The following is a 15567-nucleotide window of genomic DNA, read 5'->3' as shown; positions in this document are numbered from 1 at the left end:
TACCACCTTTTTTAGGCTACTTGCCAGGCTATATTTTAAATTTTTGAGACGTTTGAACATTCGAATTGAGACTGTAATTTCGCGGAGATGATATTGCAAGTGAAAGTTATAACGCGCTCGTAATCCTAATTGCGTTTGAGTAATAGCCAAGGTGGAAGACCGATACGCGTGTGTGTATCCTGGAAGATCAGTAATATTCTCTAGCTCTCGATTACACGAGTCTGCGGGTGCGTTCAAGACGAATGGCGCCTAACTTATTGGGTTAGCCTCGAGATCGATGAACCGGAAGATCGCGAAGATGGCAAATAGGGGTCTACTTTGACGTCGTCCCATTAGCGCCGGATAAAAATGGGAATCGCAGATCTTGGTACCAGCGTACATATATACGAGGGGTGCGCGAGTCTGCCGGTAATTGCGTTTCGTCCTTAGATGACGTCGACAATTTTCAACGCCCGGACGTTTTGTGCCTGTCTATGCGAAAGCCTTTGGTGCACGAATAACGAAAATCATGACGTAATACACGGATATAAATCCATTGAAAAATATTTCTCATGGAAATAGAGAAAGAGGGAGTTTAAAATATTAAAATTACAATAATAGTATTATGTTGCAAAACGTAACCAAAGTAACTTAACAATTCTTCAGTATATCGGCATATCAAGTAATTATGTTACATCATATAAATCAAACTGTAATTCGATAATTGTTAATGAAAGATAATAAAATTGGAATTTTTGTAGCGTGTCTAAACAATTGATATAATGTAAAACACTTTTTACATTATATGTAAAATGTAATGCAGAAGGAATTGTGAGGTTTCCTAATTAATTGCTAATTCCGATGATGTATCGGAAATTAAATTTCATAGCGCTTAACATGGCAGCTATAAAACTCTTTGATAGACTTAATCGAAGCATGGTGAGGACCTAAAGAGAGGAAGAGAGAGAGAGAGAGAGAAAGAGAGAGAGTTTCTGACGTACTCATTAATTAGCGTTGAACAGTCTGTGCGTAAGTTAATTGCAAATTATGCGCTTGTGACGAAGAACGTTCTTCAGAAACCTGCGTAGTTGTAAACCTGAATCAATTAAATTCTCGTTTGCGATTATTATATAGCGGTGTAAAACATTTTAAAGATTCGAAAGAACTTGTTCTATATATAAAACATCGAATTCTATAAACAAAAAACGTTCTATGCGACTTCTTATGTATAATATTACATAAAGAAACGCTTTAATAGTATACTAATATCTTAATAAAATATAAAATAAAAAAAAAAAGAAAAAATATCGAAAATTAATAAACAAAATAATAAACACATTTTTTATCTAAAATAATTCATCATTTTCTAGTAATTTGTATATATACTATTTGTATATGTACCTAACTTTTTTGCATCTACTCAACGAGCATCTAGTTAACTATTGTATGTATTTGCGAGTAAAGTCTACATATCTCCGAGAAAAGAATTTGTTCCAAGAAGGCGCGATTCACGATTGAGGAAAGCTGTAATTCCAGAAAAATTAAGTGCTGGCTGTTTTGCATAGACCTTATTTGGTGGATGACCAAAGTGCGAATCTGGGGTTGTTAAATGCATTATGCTAACCCCATGACGGTAGGCGATGCGTTAGCGCGCTAAAACGCAAGACGCAAAGTACGCGCGTCGGACCGTTTGTCAAGCTTGCGAGTAAGTTATTGTGCTCGTCCAACAGAGACGTTCCCCGTCGGCCTCCTCTCGAGCGGAAAAAGAGAGAAGAGGCAATAAAATTTTCTCTCAGCTCTCAGATTCGCTCTTCCCCGGCCAGCGTTTTTTAAACATTTATCGCGTTCCACTGACTTCGCGCCTCGTATCCTCGTATCTTCCGCATCCCAATTTGCGAGCTTTCACGCGGTAATTTGGCCGTAATTTCATCGACGTCTGTCAGTCTCGCGGACGGCAAAGGTATAAGATAAATCGCGGCGCATAAAATACTATTCGTGAGGCAAACCGAGCGTGGCACACAAGACTGTATAATTTTGAATGACTTTTCGGAGAGCGTCGCGAAAAGAAATTCTTCCGCGGGTCCGTGAGCTCGTTTCTTCGGGACTCCTTCGATCCCGCGAGAAGCCGCGCTTACCCGGCTGGCCCGGATAGGAAATAAGGTGTCCGTGGAAATCTCATATGGCGGGTTCTCGCATAAAATAGGCTGAATAAATCACGCAGTCGGCGAGTTAGTGGATGCGAACGGGCTCGTGGAGAGCGGCGGGGATACGGAGTGGCAAGGCAAACTTTCGCCTACGACGGGGTATGCGTTTCCGCTTCTTCTTACCCCCCTTTCCTACGACGGTCTTCCTTCTGCCTTCGGAGCTCCTCACAGTCCCGACCACCTTCGACGCCGTAGTCGTCGTCTGGGCGCGTTTCGCAGTTGAGCGGCGCGCCGCTCTAAGGAAACTGATATTGCCGGCAATATCCAGTTGTTTGCATTGATTCGGTCTGTCTGAGAATCCCGAGGAGCGATTCCTATCCCAGCTTCACATCCGCCATACGAAAACTCATCCCGCGTTTGCGCCCATCGCCCTATACCTCCACCTTTCTTTTTCGTGCAGCGCGAGCCGTCCCCTTCCCCATTGCACGTGTGCATAGATTATTGAAAAGGCACCCATTGGAAATTCATATGATCCCGAAACACATCTTCGTTTAAAATCTTCATATCGGATCTTCTCCTTTCATTTCAACCATTCATGAATGGTTGAAAAATCTGATTTAATTGTAATGAAAAGCGTCTAACGATGCGTAATTAAATTATAAAAATATTCTAAAAATATTGTAAAAATAGGTGATAATATAATTCGGCATTTATTATATTATTAATTCGGCGTTGCTACATCCGAAGTAAATCCGTAAATAACGGTAGCAACGGTTTAATGTTCAACAAATTAGTGCATAGCTCCTTTCGCTCCGCTGAGTCGGATTAATTCCTAGTGAACGTCGATCGATGTTAACCGTGAAGGATTTTCGAAAGTTGAGTAAGCGTCACCTCGCGCCCGCGGAGTGTAGGGGAAACTCCCCGTGAAAACCGCTTCTGCATCGGGGAGCATCATAGGACGCGCAAGACTAGCGATGCCTATAATTCAGGTGATCTATCACCGCCGAGGAGGTCACCCTCGGCATAGAAGACGGGGTCGACAGAGGGGTCTTCATGCAAACTACCCTGCCGCCGTTCCGATGATATATCCATCGGCACCTGTTAGACGACAGCGTCTGAGCGTGCCCCGACGCCATTCCCCGTGGTAGTCTCGCGTGGATGCGCGACTTAAGCCTCCTTACCATGAATTATCGAGTACCACTTGCTGGAAAGTTGAGACCACGCTCGCGATTGTCGGCGTTGATGCTCTACGAAGTAACAGGCTGCATCAGATTTTCCCAGCAAAAGCTATAAATTTCAAAGGACACATTGTCGCATTGAAGGACGTTGGCTCTTCTTATCGGTCTTTTAGTCTCAATTCTTTGGATTCGTGCGAGAGTATGGTGACGTTATCAAATACGTTTAAGTTACGTGAAATCGAAATAAAATTTTATAACGAGAATATTACGTTAAGGGATAAACACGTAAATCAGTTTGTAACGCGCGAACGATGACAAGTCGCTGCGCCGACTTGCGGTGGGGAATTGTAGTATTTTTGAAAATATATTCATTCTCCGGCGGAGAGAGGGTGATTTCATTATAAATTCGGCGTCTACCTCCGCCGGGAAACTTACACGGATCGCCGTGTTCGCGTGAGATGGCTGGAATATTTCTCATTCAACTAGAAAACGATAAATTTCTCGAACGTAAGGGTGGCACGATGCATTAGCGAACGCTTGAGGGATCGTGCAAGGGTGGTTATTTACGAACTTGCCTTTGAAGCGGAAGGCACTATATCGTTGTCGTCTCGCTGCAATTGGGTTAAGCCTAAAAAACTCACCCCTAAACACGACTGCTCGCGTTCGACGGTCAGATTCAGCCTTCCTGAATTTCACGTGTATCGTGCGCATTGCATTTTCCTTTCGACGATGCATCACGTCTGGTTACACTTCCGTTTTAACGATACACGAGCACCGACCCTTGTTTCCGCAAGAGATTAATTTGTTACCCTCACTTGTGATCAGTTTGCGAGCTCTGTCGCGACAAGTAACACCTGCTTGTATTTTTCTTTTTAATATTTTTCAATGTTACACCATTATCCATCAAAAGGGTGTAACGTAAATAATGAGATACTTTTTTTGTAAATCGTGTATACATATTGTATGACAAATTCTTTCATGCCGTTGTCATGGACGTTTTAGTGAGCGTAAATGATTGAATGCAGTAAGCAATGTTGCAGTCACTTGTACAATATCAGATACGATACTTAGGCGGACAGAAGAAATTTGATCGATTACGACGTGGAAACGAGTATCAGTTCAGATGTCACTCTCAAGAGTAGTCACAGGTCATTAACCACCCTTTTAGTGGATTTCTTAATAGAGAAGTCAGAGATCCGCGAACTCTGCACTCTGCAGCCGACGTCGTACTAATACATTTATGAAGCGAAATAGATCTCCAACATCTTAATATAAAAAAATAACTCTATTTAAATATATAATACTATCTTAAAAAGCTCTTCTTGAATATTATATAAAAGATCTATAACAGATAAACACATATCAAACTTCTCAATCTTTTTGTATTTATATAAAAAGATTGAAAAATCTGGCATATTTATCTTGACAATAAACGATTAACGATAAATGATTTCTAATAAATTATACGTAAATTATATGCACTTCGCAACTGCCAATAAATAACGGCGCTTTGGTTTCACGAAAATTGAGCTTCTCTATTTCAGGCAAGCAGACGCCTCAACCGCAGAAACTACATTGAATTTTAGCGCGCGAGAACGTACGACCAACGCCGCACAGTCATCGGGATTCGGTTAACGTATGAGAATTCGTTCTTGAATAATTAACGATAGTGCCCACGCGGATAAAAGTATTCCATTATGTGACTTGTCCGCCATTCCACGCTGCGTCTCTTCGATGGTAATGGCAGTTTCTCGTTGCTGGTTATTTCCAATGCATTGGCTTGGATTTCACGATGCCGGCAATCTCTGTGTGGGTTTTTCTAGACCAAATTTATTAAATTAATGCTTATAGGGACCACAGCTCGCATCTCATCTATTTCGTCAAATTTCTTTACGTAGCCGAATAAAAGAAAGATCTATGATATATAATTCTATGTTTTTTTTGCGATTTTATGTTTGGTATGCTTGATATAAACGTATGCCTCTGACTATGTAAAATCTATTTTTAGATTCTGACAGTATCTCTCGGTTTCCTTTTTAATATAAATAACAATATCCGTTGCTCTTGGATTTCCTGGTAAAGTCAAATTAGCGAGAAGAAAAGCATGTTTTAGATACCAATATCCTATCATCATTTATAGTTTCGGATAATGTCAAATCGAAATCGGCTTTCACCGCGACGAGGGGTCGGATCGCACGTTTGGAAGCGTTTGTGAGTGCGAATACGATCGATAACGCAGCCGCCAAAAGTTTCTGTAAACGCGGAAAATGGTCGGGCCAGCCAGTGGAGCCACCGTATCCCCCGTGAGATTTCATTTAAATGCAGATGACCCCGCGTAAGTGGCGCGGCGTCACTCGACTTTAATATCGATGGATATCATTAGTTCACCCATGCCGCTGCCGCCCCGCCGTTCTTCCTTCCTTCCTTCCTTCCTGCAATGGATCTGCGTTATCTCATTCTCGAGTTGACTTTATATACGCAGCAATATTGCGGACACGTCTATGACCCGTTTCGAGGAAACTGCTACGAGAATCTACGCCGCTTCCCGGACGAAAGAATCAGGCGGGCATTTTCATCGCGTGCATCGCGGCTACGTCGCAAGTAGCAAGGATCTATGGCTACTTAGTAAGGCCCGTGGGAAATGTATCGCCGTTAAAAAGACACCTGGTAAGTACGACCGCACCATTATTTTCATAATGATAGCGTCGGCTTTACTGCTTCATAAATGAACTTTCAAATTGATGATTTAACGTCACTATAGTTAATTCAAGAGGATAAATTTGGTTATATGTAAAAAATCATCGAAATTTGTGCGGATTTATCTCAGGGAAAAAAATATGTCGAAAAGAAAGCTAACTCGCTTAACGTATATACGCCTTACAAATTGTTATTAATAATTACAGCATTAAATCGTAATCGCGGTAAGAGTTCATTCCATCATTCCTTTAATCGACCGTTAGCTTTATAGACCCGAGATCTATCGTTGAATTCCCTTAAACGCACTAAATCGCGAACGGCAATGTCAGGGCCACAATGACGAAACGTAAACGCGTCTTTTAACGCCTCTCAAAGAGACACAATGGCCGTCGTTGCCGGTCGATTGACCGCACTCAGCGAGGACCGGAACGTTTTACCGACTGTCGCCATCGAGGTGACGACGACAGCGTCGTCAACGGACAGGCGAGAGACAGCACGAGGGGGGTGTCGACGGGGTTATATGCCAGTTAAGGGGATGCTTTCGAGTCCTCAGCCTCTCCGGTGCTCTCGTAGAAAGACACAATAGTTTTAGCTTTGACAATCGGTTGATTGGGAAGAATTACGAGACGATTGTTCGGCACGGTGCCTCCGCTGAGTGAAGTGGATGTGCCTGGAAGCGGAAGAGAGCGCAAACCGGGCGTAGGAGGGTGCTAACGAGGGCCGGGAACGTCCTGTTCTCTATCCGGCCGGCTCGAGTCAGTCGCCAGCTCAGCGTTACTCCAGCAGTTCTGGACTAACGTCATTTAATGCGACGAGCTTTTCTGCAAATCCATAACTTGCTGCTTTACTTTCTCGTGTTGCCGCGGATAATCCTGCGCGCGACTCGAACCGCGACTTACGTGCTCACGGCAATGATCTCTGAATACCTGACGTTGCGCACGGGATAACATTACTAACAAACCCGAGAAATAAGAATAAGATGACAGATGACAGATAAGAATAAGATGCGAGCGAAAATGTTTCCTTTCTTGGCAGAAATATAGCTATATACTCTGATATCGCATAAATAAAAAATATTTTAACTTTTATGTAAAAATATGAAACTCGTAAACATATACATTGCTTTTCTCACTAAACGCGAAATATAAAGTATTTGTTTATGTTGGACAAATTTTGGCAATTGCCGAGATGAAAGAAGAAAAGTCGAGCACCGACGCGTCATCGACGTACCAAAGACCGGTGGAATTGTCTTTTCTTTTCGTTGAGAAAACGCATACTGGTATCTCGCTTTTATTATGTGACGTACCTCGCGAAACTGTCGTTGTTTCGGACGAGATGTATCACCGGGAGGCGATACCGGGAGGCGATACATCTCGGATTTTGTGTTTGTCGTTCCTTGCAAAGCTAAGACTAAGAACAGCCCGGTTAGCATTAGGGATCTCCATAACTTAACACGGCCGGACAATACGGACAATCAGGCTCCTTTACGCTACGCTGGACACCGGGTCCAACTGGTTGGCCCCGGGATCCGATTCGATGGAATGAGGTGCGGTCAAGACGTGATCCGCAGCCGAAAGAGGCTGCGACAGTCTCCAAGCCGTCTTTCGCCGAGCGTTACGGAAACCTAGATTAGTCACGGTATTATAGGTGAGGGCAAAGGTGAGGAGGGGATGTGGTGGGATTCGAACTAAATCACGAGATCGAATCGTTCGACGGACGGCGGGTGTCGTTGACCCGGGAGGTCAAAAATCTCGGAGTTTAGCAAACCGGATTGGAGTTGGTCAAGTGTGGTCGAATTCTAAGCACGCTCCGTCACCTGAAGTGAATTGCACTTTACTTGGTGCTTCGTTACAGTGATCCAAGTAAACTGCGACCGACCGAAACATACGTTTGCTACGCGTTAAACGAAGTTGCGCAGTTTTAATTGCAAATGAGGGCAGACTCTAAGAACTCTGCCTGCCTCTGCTACGAGAATAACCAAACAACCGTAGAAAAATATTTTTTTACGAAAAAGAACATAAAATGCATAAAAGATACTTCCACTCTAAAGTTAATTTTAATAAACGGCAGTTTAAAAAAGGTACGAAATACATATTTTCTATGAAAACAAGTAATAGATAAATAGTTATTTTGTCAAAGAGAAAGTCCGCGACAATGGATTACGTTTCGCTAAAAAATGTAAAAAAAAAGAAAGGAAGAAGAAATGAATAGCGTGGCCTCGGCGACTTTGTTCGCGGCGACGTTATTGTTAACCCTTTCCGGGAGGAACGCGCGCCTTGAACGCTTAAAAGAGCGATGTGACGTGTAAACGTTAATTATCGCGCCGTACACGCGACGCAAGGGACGAGCAATAATTATTTTCGCAGGGCGCCGCGATTAATTCAGGTGGTTGCGACGAGGGCGAGGGGTTGGCCGTGGACAAGCTTAGTACGCCGCACATCTCTCCTCCCCCGTACATAAAAGCGAAACGCGGCCTCGAGCACTCAGCTTAAATATTACGTAGCACCTAGCTCGCGGTATGTACCTCACTTATGCTACCTAAATTAATATCTGTTCGCGTCGCCAGATGACTACGTCGACTTCTTGAATATGCTTTCAACACGCTCGGCATTAAATTATGTTGCACGCCAGGCGAATGATCATAGAACATAATGGCTCGAGAACAGATATGATTGTGGTAGAATCTCCGGGAAACGACAAAGGGATAAATCGCTGCGCGAATGTCTGTGCAGCGGACTTCCTTTGACTATAATCATTTAGTAGTTGTTTCTATAATAAAAAGATACTTATTTTAACTACATTTCTTATATTTCAGCTTCTTTTATATTTCTTTTTTCTTCCTTTCCGCTTTTTATTAAAATTAACTTAGCGCGAAAGTATTTTTTATGTCTCTTAAAAAAAAAAAAAAATGCTTTTCCATGACTGTTTGATTATTCTTGCGAGATGCAAAGTTCTTATTACTGTTCTCATTTGCAATCGTAAGTAGTATATAATGTAGATGTTGTGATTTTATCAGTGTAAATAATTATTCCACATTTATCTATGTAGATGTGGTTTTATTATGCATTCACCTAGAAAATCTAGAAGTTTATCTGCAAGAAATTTATCTGCAAATACTCATTTATTCACATTAGTAATTATTCTATTGTCATTTATCTAGATATATATAAATAATCATATTATTCAAGATTAATATTTAATTACGTTCCGACAACTTGCAGTCGTGAAACTAATTGTAAGTAAACGACATTGTCGCATGCGCTCGCTTTTTCTTTTCACCCAATATACGCTCTGGCTTTAACGAAGCGGTATTTAACGAACGCTCCCATAAATTCGGGCCATAGTTACCCGAAGTTTTTCGTATTTCCTAGTTTACCCGTAATCGAGGACACGCTAATTTTATCGTGCTTACCTCCATAGACTCTAGTGCCTGCATACAAAAAGCCTCGGTACACGCGCGAGACGCGATCGCCCACAGGCTAGGCGAGCAGGCTGCATAATTTTATTTATCGCAACTGAATATTCATACGGGCGGATAGGATTTTTCCTTCGCATCTGTGCGGCGCGCGGAAAGAAAAACTTTGTAGAGCGTGCACACCGGACACTGGGTGAACGTTCCTTCGCGCGGCGATATACGTAATCGCGCGGCCCCGCCGCGTGCGCTAATCGCAGAAACCAGACCGCGGAATTAAATCGTCCGGCTTCATTCGTGACGAATTTTGTGATGCCGGATAAGCCCGGGGGGAGAAATGCTATCCCATTTCCACCCGAGGCCAACGTACAGCGCATACTGTGCCGCTGCGACGATAATTAATGAGCCGTCTCATATATCTGCGATCTGATAAAGCGCGAAAAAAAGGATCATTTTCACGCGCCCTTAATTAGGTAGTGAGCGTAATCGCAGGAGTTACGTATAGCGTGTTACGAAGCGTGCAGTAATTCGTGAATACGGTATACTTCGAAAACGCGAAAACTTCGAGACGGTTTACGAGAAATTAAAACTCGAATAAAGCTACGTTTAGATTTCATTTAAACGTCTTATATATCTCGCCCCCGTTCTAAAGTAGTTCACTCGATTCTCGAAAGCTGCTTAGTTATAGAAGTATTTTGTCGGTTCGCGAAAAACGCGAAGGAAATTTCTCCTGCGCTCATTGCAAACTTCTCACGAAAGTTTCCAACGGGAATAGTTGCGATCACGTCTAGCATTTACCATGTTTCGTCTCGCTGATGAGAAACGACGAACGCGCTCGCATTTTGGGCCTATAATCGGTCTCGATAATTAGATCGACCAATCAGTCCGTTCAGCCATCAAATAGTTTCACGCTCGTGTCAATGAACTTAAGCCTGATTATCGCGGACGTTGCTGTATTGCCATCTATTATAGAATTTGGAGTTGAAGTTCATTAAATCGACTCTATCTCTATTTCGTTTCAACCAATATTTTCGCCATTGACTGCTGATTGTGGCCAAACTTTAAATAACCAATTATTATTCATCAAGATTATGTACGTATGTTATACGATTATACGTACGTTACGGTTATAATGTATAAATTTCGATCAGTGATATTTTTTGCAAACTTTAAATTTGCCACGTTGTATAAATGAAATAACAATTAAACAGAAATATCAAATGTTTCATGAAAAACATGAATAAGAATTGCGCCCACATAAATGAATATATATTGTTAAAAAAAATAGCACATTTACATCAACTTATTATGTTTTTGAATTGTAATAATTGTAATAATTTATTGATGTGCTATGCCATTATTACTATTGTAATTGTTAAACAGTAAATGTATAATATAATAATTCAAGCTTAAAGCACGAATGTGTGTGTGCGTGCGATAAAAATTTCATTTAAAAATATAATAGTACACTCGCGAGAATAACAGGAAGGTTCATAAATCTGGTGTCAATTTCCCTTTGGAGAATTAAGCTCGCTTCGCGTCAAGAACCACCAGTCGCCAGACGTGACCGAGCCTATTTCATGGACGGTTTGTCCGTCTCATTTATTGCTACCAGATCGAATTATTTATGAGACGCAGAAGGCGTCACGGGTGTCACGGGCGTGCGTCAGCTGGTATATTAACACGTACCCTATCGAAACTCGCGTGCTGGACGATCGACTTTTAATCCCCGCGGATCGGACGCTGCGCTTCGGTGCAACATTGTATCCTCGTACCTTCGAGCGCTCATTCCATACGATTGAACACACGGAGTCTCGGGAGAGTTTAAAGTTTTCAAGGGGGTGCTCTCTGGTACCAGGGGTTCACGGGTACCGCTCAAATTGACGGGGTTAGAACGAACAATGGTCTAAGACTCACGCTTCGACGAGCACTAATATAAATGCAAATCGACTGCTATGTACTTCTGAATGTCTCGTAAAACAAACTTGGCGCACAGGTCAGTGCATGCTGAATGCGAAAGGCTGAAACAATCGGAGTCATCGAAAAGCTTTCGTGGCAATCTGAGAGTAGCAATAAAGCAAAGTTAAACGTCTCGTTCACAGCCTCTCTTTTCACATGTAATTTGCAAATATACCTACACAAGGATCGTTTTGTTCTCTTATTATATTAGCATATAAAAATAATTATTATTACACAGTTATACAAAAATGTAATAACGTAAAATATATATTGTTGAAACAAATACGACATATTCGAGAGGAAGAGCTATTATCAGACAAATATCTATGATTTACGAGGGACGATGTTGAGATTAGCTCGAAAAGTGAGAGTGAGAGTGAGACGCGAAAGTCTAAGAGGGTCGCACGTAGATCACACACACGAGAAAAGTGTGAAAAAAGAAACTAAGAAGGCAGGGGTTATTAGATAAAGTGCAAGCTACAAGGGGAAAGAAGAAAATAAGAGTAGACGAACACGCAGGTTGAGAAAGAACGTCAGTTGTTGGAATTGTCTCTCGCAATAAGAAGCTTGTCGGGCTAAAAAGAAAAGTTTGTCGGTTAGGGATGAAATTGTATGAAGCGTCTATAAAAAAATTTTTCCCTAGCGTTTGTCTTCTCCTCCGTTTCTCCCTATTGCTATTTCCATTTCTCTCACCGTCGGTATACCTTAGTTTGTATAAACAAGCGGATTTCGAGCTTAAACGAGATACGTCAAACGGAGAAGGGTTTTCATCTTGAAGGGTCCAAAGGAAAGGTAACGGTACGACACCAGACGCACTCCCCGTAAGATGTATGGATCGGAAAAAGCGTGAGGAGTCTTGCCGGCATTTCCGCGTGTGCGTCGAGATCGGCAAACAATGGTCGCCCAAACTTTATGTCTGCAAATTGGTCGTCGTCTGGGTCTGGGAATTTACGTATCGAATATCGTGTCTGAGACAAACGTTTATCTATTCACCTTTCATTCTTTAATTCTAAATATCATTGATTTGTATTCGTTATTATTATTTTTTTAGATGTGTAGCTATATTAAACAAGTGCCTAAATAAATTCATTAAAAATTTCATTTTATTTAGAGAAAAAAATAGTGGAACACGTTATTCGTAACGAGTGAATTCTGCTATTAAAAAATGCACATTTGTTCTACCCGAGAAAAAGTTATGACTAATTTTGCACTACAATTTTTCAACTGACATAAAGATCATTTTGGTGACACGCGGAGTTACGGGCACTTTCCCATTTCCCACAACATTACATTGCACGAACGATGTCCGTGTACCTCCTCCATTACAAGCCACAGTGCTTCCTGATGCTCGCATTATCCTAAGCAGGCAGTCGTTCTTCCCGGGAGGAGCATTCGGTATATGGAACTCATTGTTTAAGGGGTAGGATGATGCGACCAGAGAATGCGACCACGGGCCAACAATATAACCAAACGTATGCTCCAGAGGACCGACTGAGTCTTCGCGGTGAGATACTAAACAGTAACGTCTTCTCAGTTTCCACTTGGCAACACCCTCGATTTGCGAGCCAGAGCCCTCAAGGGCGCGCAGCGCCTGGTGCCGTTGTCTTTGCGGTGGACCAAATCCCGTAAACCCTATAAATAATGGCGCGACGGTACCCGCTCTCACGTGCCAGCTGTGGCATTACGTTTTGGTTTCGCTCTTCCACCTTCGTTTTTGGCACGTTGTTTTGTCACTCGATCGCGCATTACTCGCGATGAATTATAATCGTGACATATGCGCGTACGTCCTGCTATGAGGAAATTTGAAAAACCCCGGGGCACACCCGGAGAATATATTGCTAATACATTAAGCTAAATGATCGTTCAAACTTCGTGTTTGAGGACATGAGGTCATTGATGCCGAACGCGTTACGTCGCGCGATATTAAATGCCGATAATAATCGCTTTTGCTCCTGGAAAATTTCAAAAACGGCCGCACGGTCACGTACAAAGCGGCATTTTTCCGCCGCATATGGCGACGCGGTTTAGCGTTAGCGCGACATCTGCACCGGCGATACGTTAATGTGCCAAATTGATGGACCCTCTCGTAATTAATAGGTGCGGCTCGTACGCGAAAGGGGAGAGGGAGAGGAGGGAGAGGTGAGACCCCGAGATTTGCGGCATGAACCGATTTAAAACTAGCGACCGACGGGCGCGCGTAGGCGCCTGCTAATTGATACGAGTCCATTAATTATTACGTCATTTCCGGCGGGCCGTGTTGCGGCGCGCGCACGTGTTCGTGACAAGAGTTCACGTTTGGTTCCCACGCGATGGAGAATGTTACAGAGAGAGAAAGAGAGAAAGAAAATGGAAGCGAGAATGTGAGCGAAATTGAATTTCGGAGGAGTTGGCGAAGAATAAACGGGCGAAAAAGACGGAATCGAAGAGGGACGAATACTAGGCTGCGCAGACGAGAATAAGAAACGTCGAGAGAATCCGGCAAACGAAGAAACGCATACGTTAATTGCACAATAAGATTTATTCTCCTTCTGCCTCGGGGCTGCATTTTAATTAAATCACGTCCGCTTCGCGTCCCGCGTATTTACTGCAAAACTCTTTTATCTGCCCTGTCCTCTTTATTTCCTGCTCTCTGAAATATTCTTCGGAAATATTTTGGATTGATTCCAAACATAGAAATATCATCGGTTGATTTGTCACACATCCTCCTTATCTCCCGACTAAATTAGTACGCAAAATAATGAATCACGGGAATGAGGCAGGCTTAAAAAGAAATATGACGTACGTAAAAACGCGTTACGCGTTGATTAAATATTGATTCGTAACCGATACGCATTGCGCCAGCGTAAGGGGCTTACGAAGTTTCCGCCTTCATTTCATTCTCTGCATATCACCATAGGATTTTCGAGTATATTCGTTCGCTTCTACCGTCCTTCCGCGGAGTAGATCGAATCAGAGTCTTGTCTGACGCAGCGACGACGACTATTCGAAATTAATTTTTTTTCCTTCGTGCCTTCGTTTAGCCCTTCGCGTCGTCGCAACAAACGTCCTCCCATTTTCCCTTCTTTCTTCTCGCTTTTCCTTTGTTTATCGCATCTCCCTGTTTCTCTTCAAGAAACTCTTCCTTTCGGTATCCACCGGTTGAGGCAGGACCAAGCAAACGGTCTTTTAGATGCGCCATCCCGGCAGATTGTAATTTCTTTAAAAAAACAATCTCCTTCGTACTTACAGCTAATGTTTTTCGGAGAATTGCAATTTGCGCCTTGAGAGACGCTAAAGAGAAAACGATATATATTTATCTGGAATTTTTTTTATATCATGTCTCTGATAATATTATGAAGCAATATTGCTACGGCAATTGAAATAAAAAGAGATTCATAATCTCAAATGTAAAAAAATGCAACAAATAACATTGCATGAAGGTTATCCATGGAAATCGCCGAGATCATTATTAACCAGTTTTTAAATCAATAATGCAATTACATGTATTATACGCGACTTACAATTACATGCAACGTGTCTTTACTTTAGTCTAAAAATCATGCATGGGATAATAATGCATTTTCCAGCGTATATTCAACCGCATCGTGTATAAAGCGTTATTATTGTTGGCAGTTTATCATTGGTCCCCGGGGCTCACAAGTCGCGGCTTAAAACTGCATTATACGGTACTTCGCGGCGGTCGTAAAGCGGTCTCTCGTCTCATGAAAGCATAGAATATTAAGCAAGAAGTAAATATGCGGCACGGTTAGACGCGGGTAATAAAGTGATGACGCTATGAAAGTAAGCGGAAAATTTATTAAGGCTAGTTTCGTCTCTTTGATGAGTCTGGTCTTTCGAGTTACCTTTCCCCTATTGATTGACGTATTTCGATTTTTATTCACGCAATAATACATTTACGTATATGTAATGACAATATTTCGTTAGATATCTATCTTCTTTTCGTTGATTGTTAGTCGAATTCTCGAAATCTCGAGAAATATTACTTCTTCGCTATTATACTTTGTGTTATTTTCCAAATTATAACATTCGAATTTCTTCAATTATTCTTGCTTATATATGTATAAATAATATGAATATCTTACGAAAATTAACAAATAATTATCTGATACATTTGCGAATATTAGAATTACGTCAAGATAGCGTTTGATAGAAAACTTCACGTTTTTTACCGGACATATAGATTTAGTTCTCCATTTGG

Source organism: Temnothorax longispinosus, chromosome 6 (genome assembly GCF_030848805.1).
Source record: "Temnothorax longispinosus isolate EJ_2023e chromosome 6, Tlon_JGU_v1, whole genome shotgun sequence".
NCBI lineage: Eukaryota > Metazoa > Arthropoda > Insecta > Hymenoptera > Formicidae > Temnothorax > Temnothorax longispinosus.
This window is presented reverse-complemented; position numbering follows the sequence as displayed.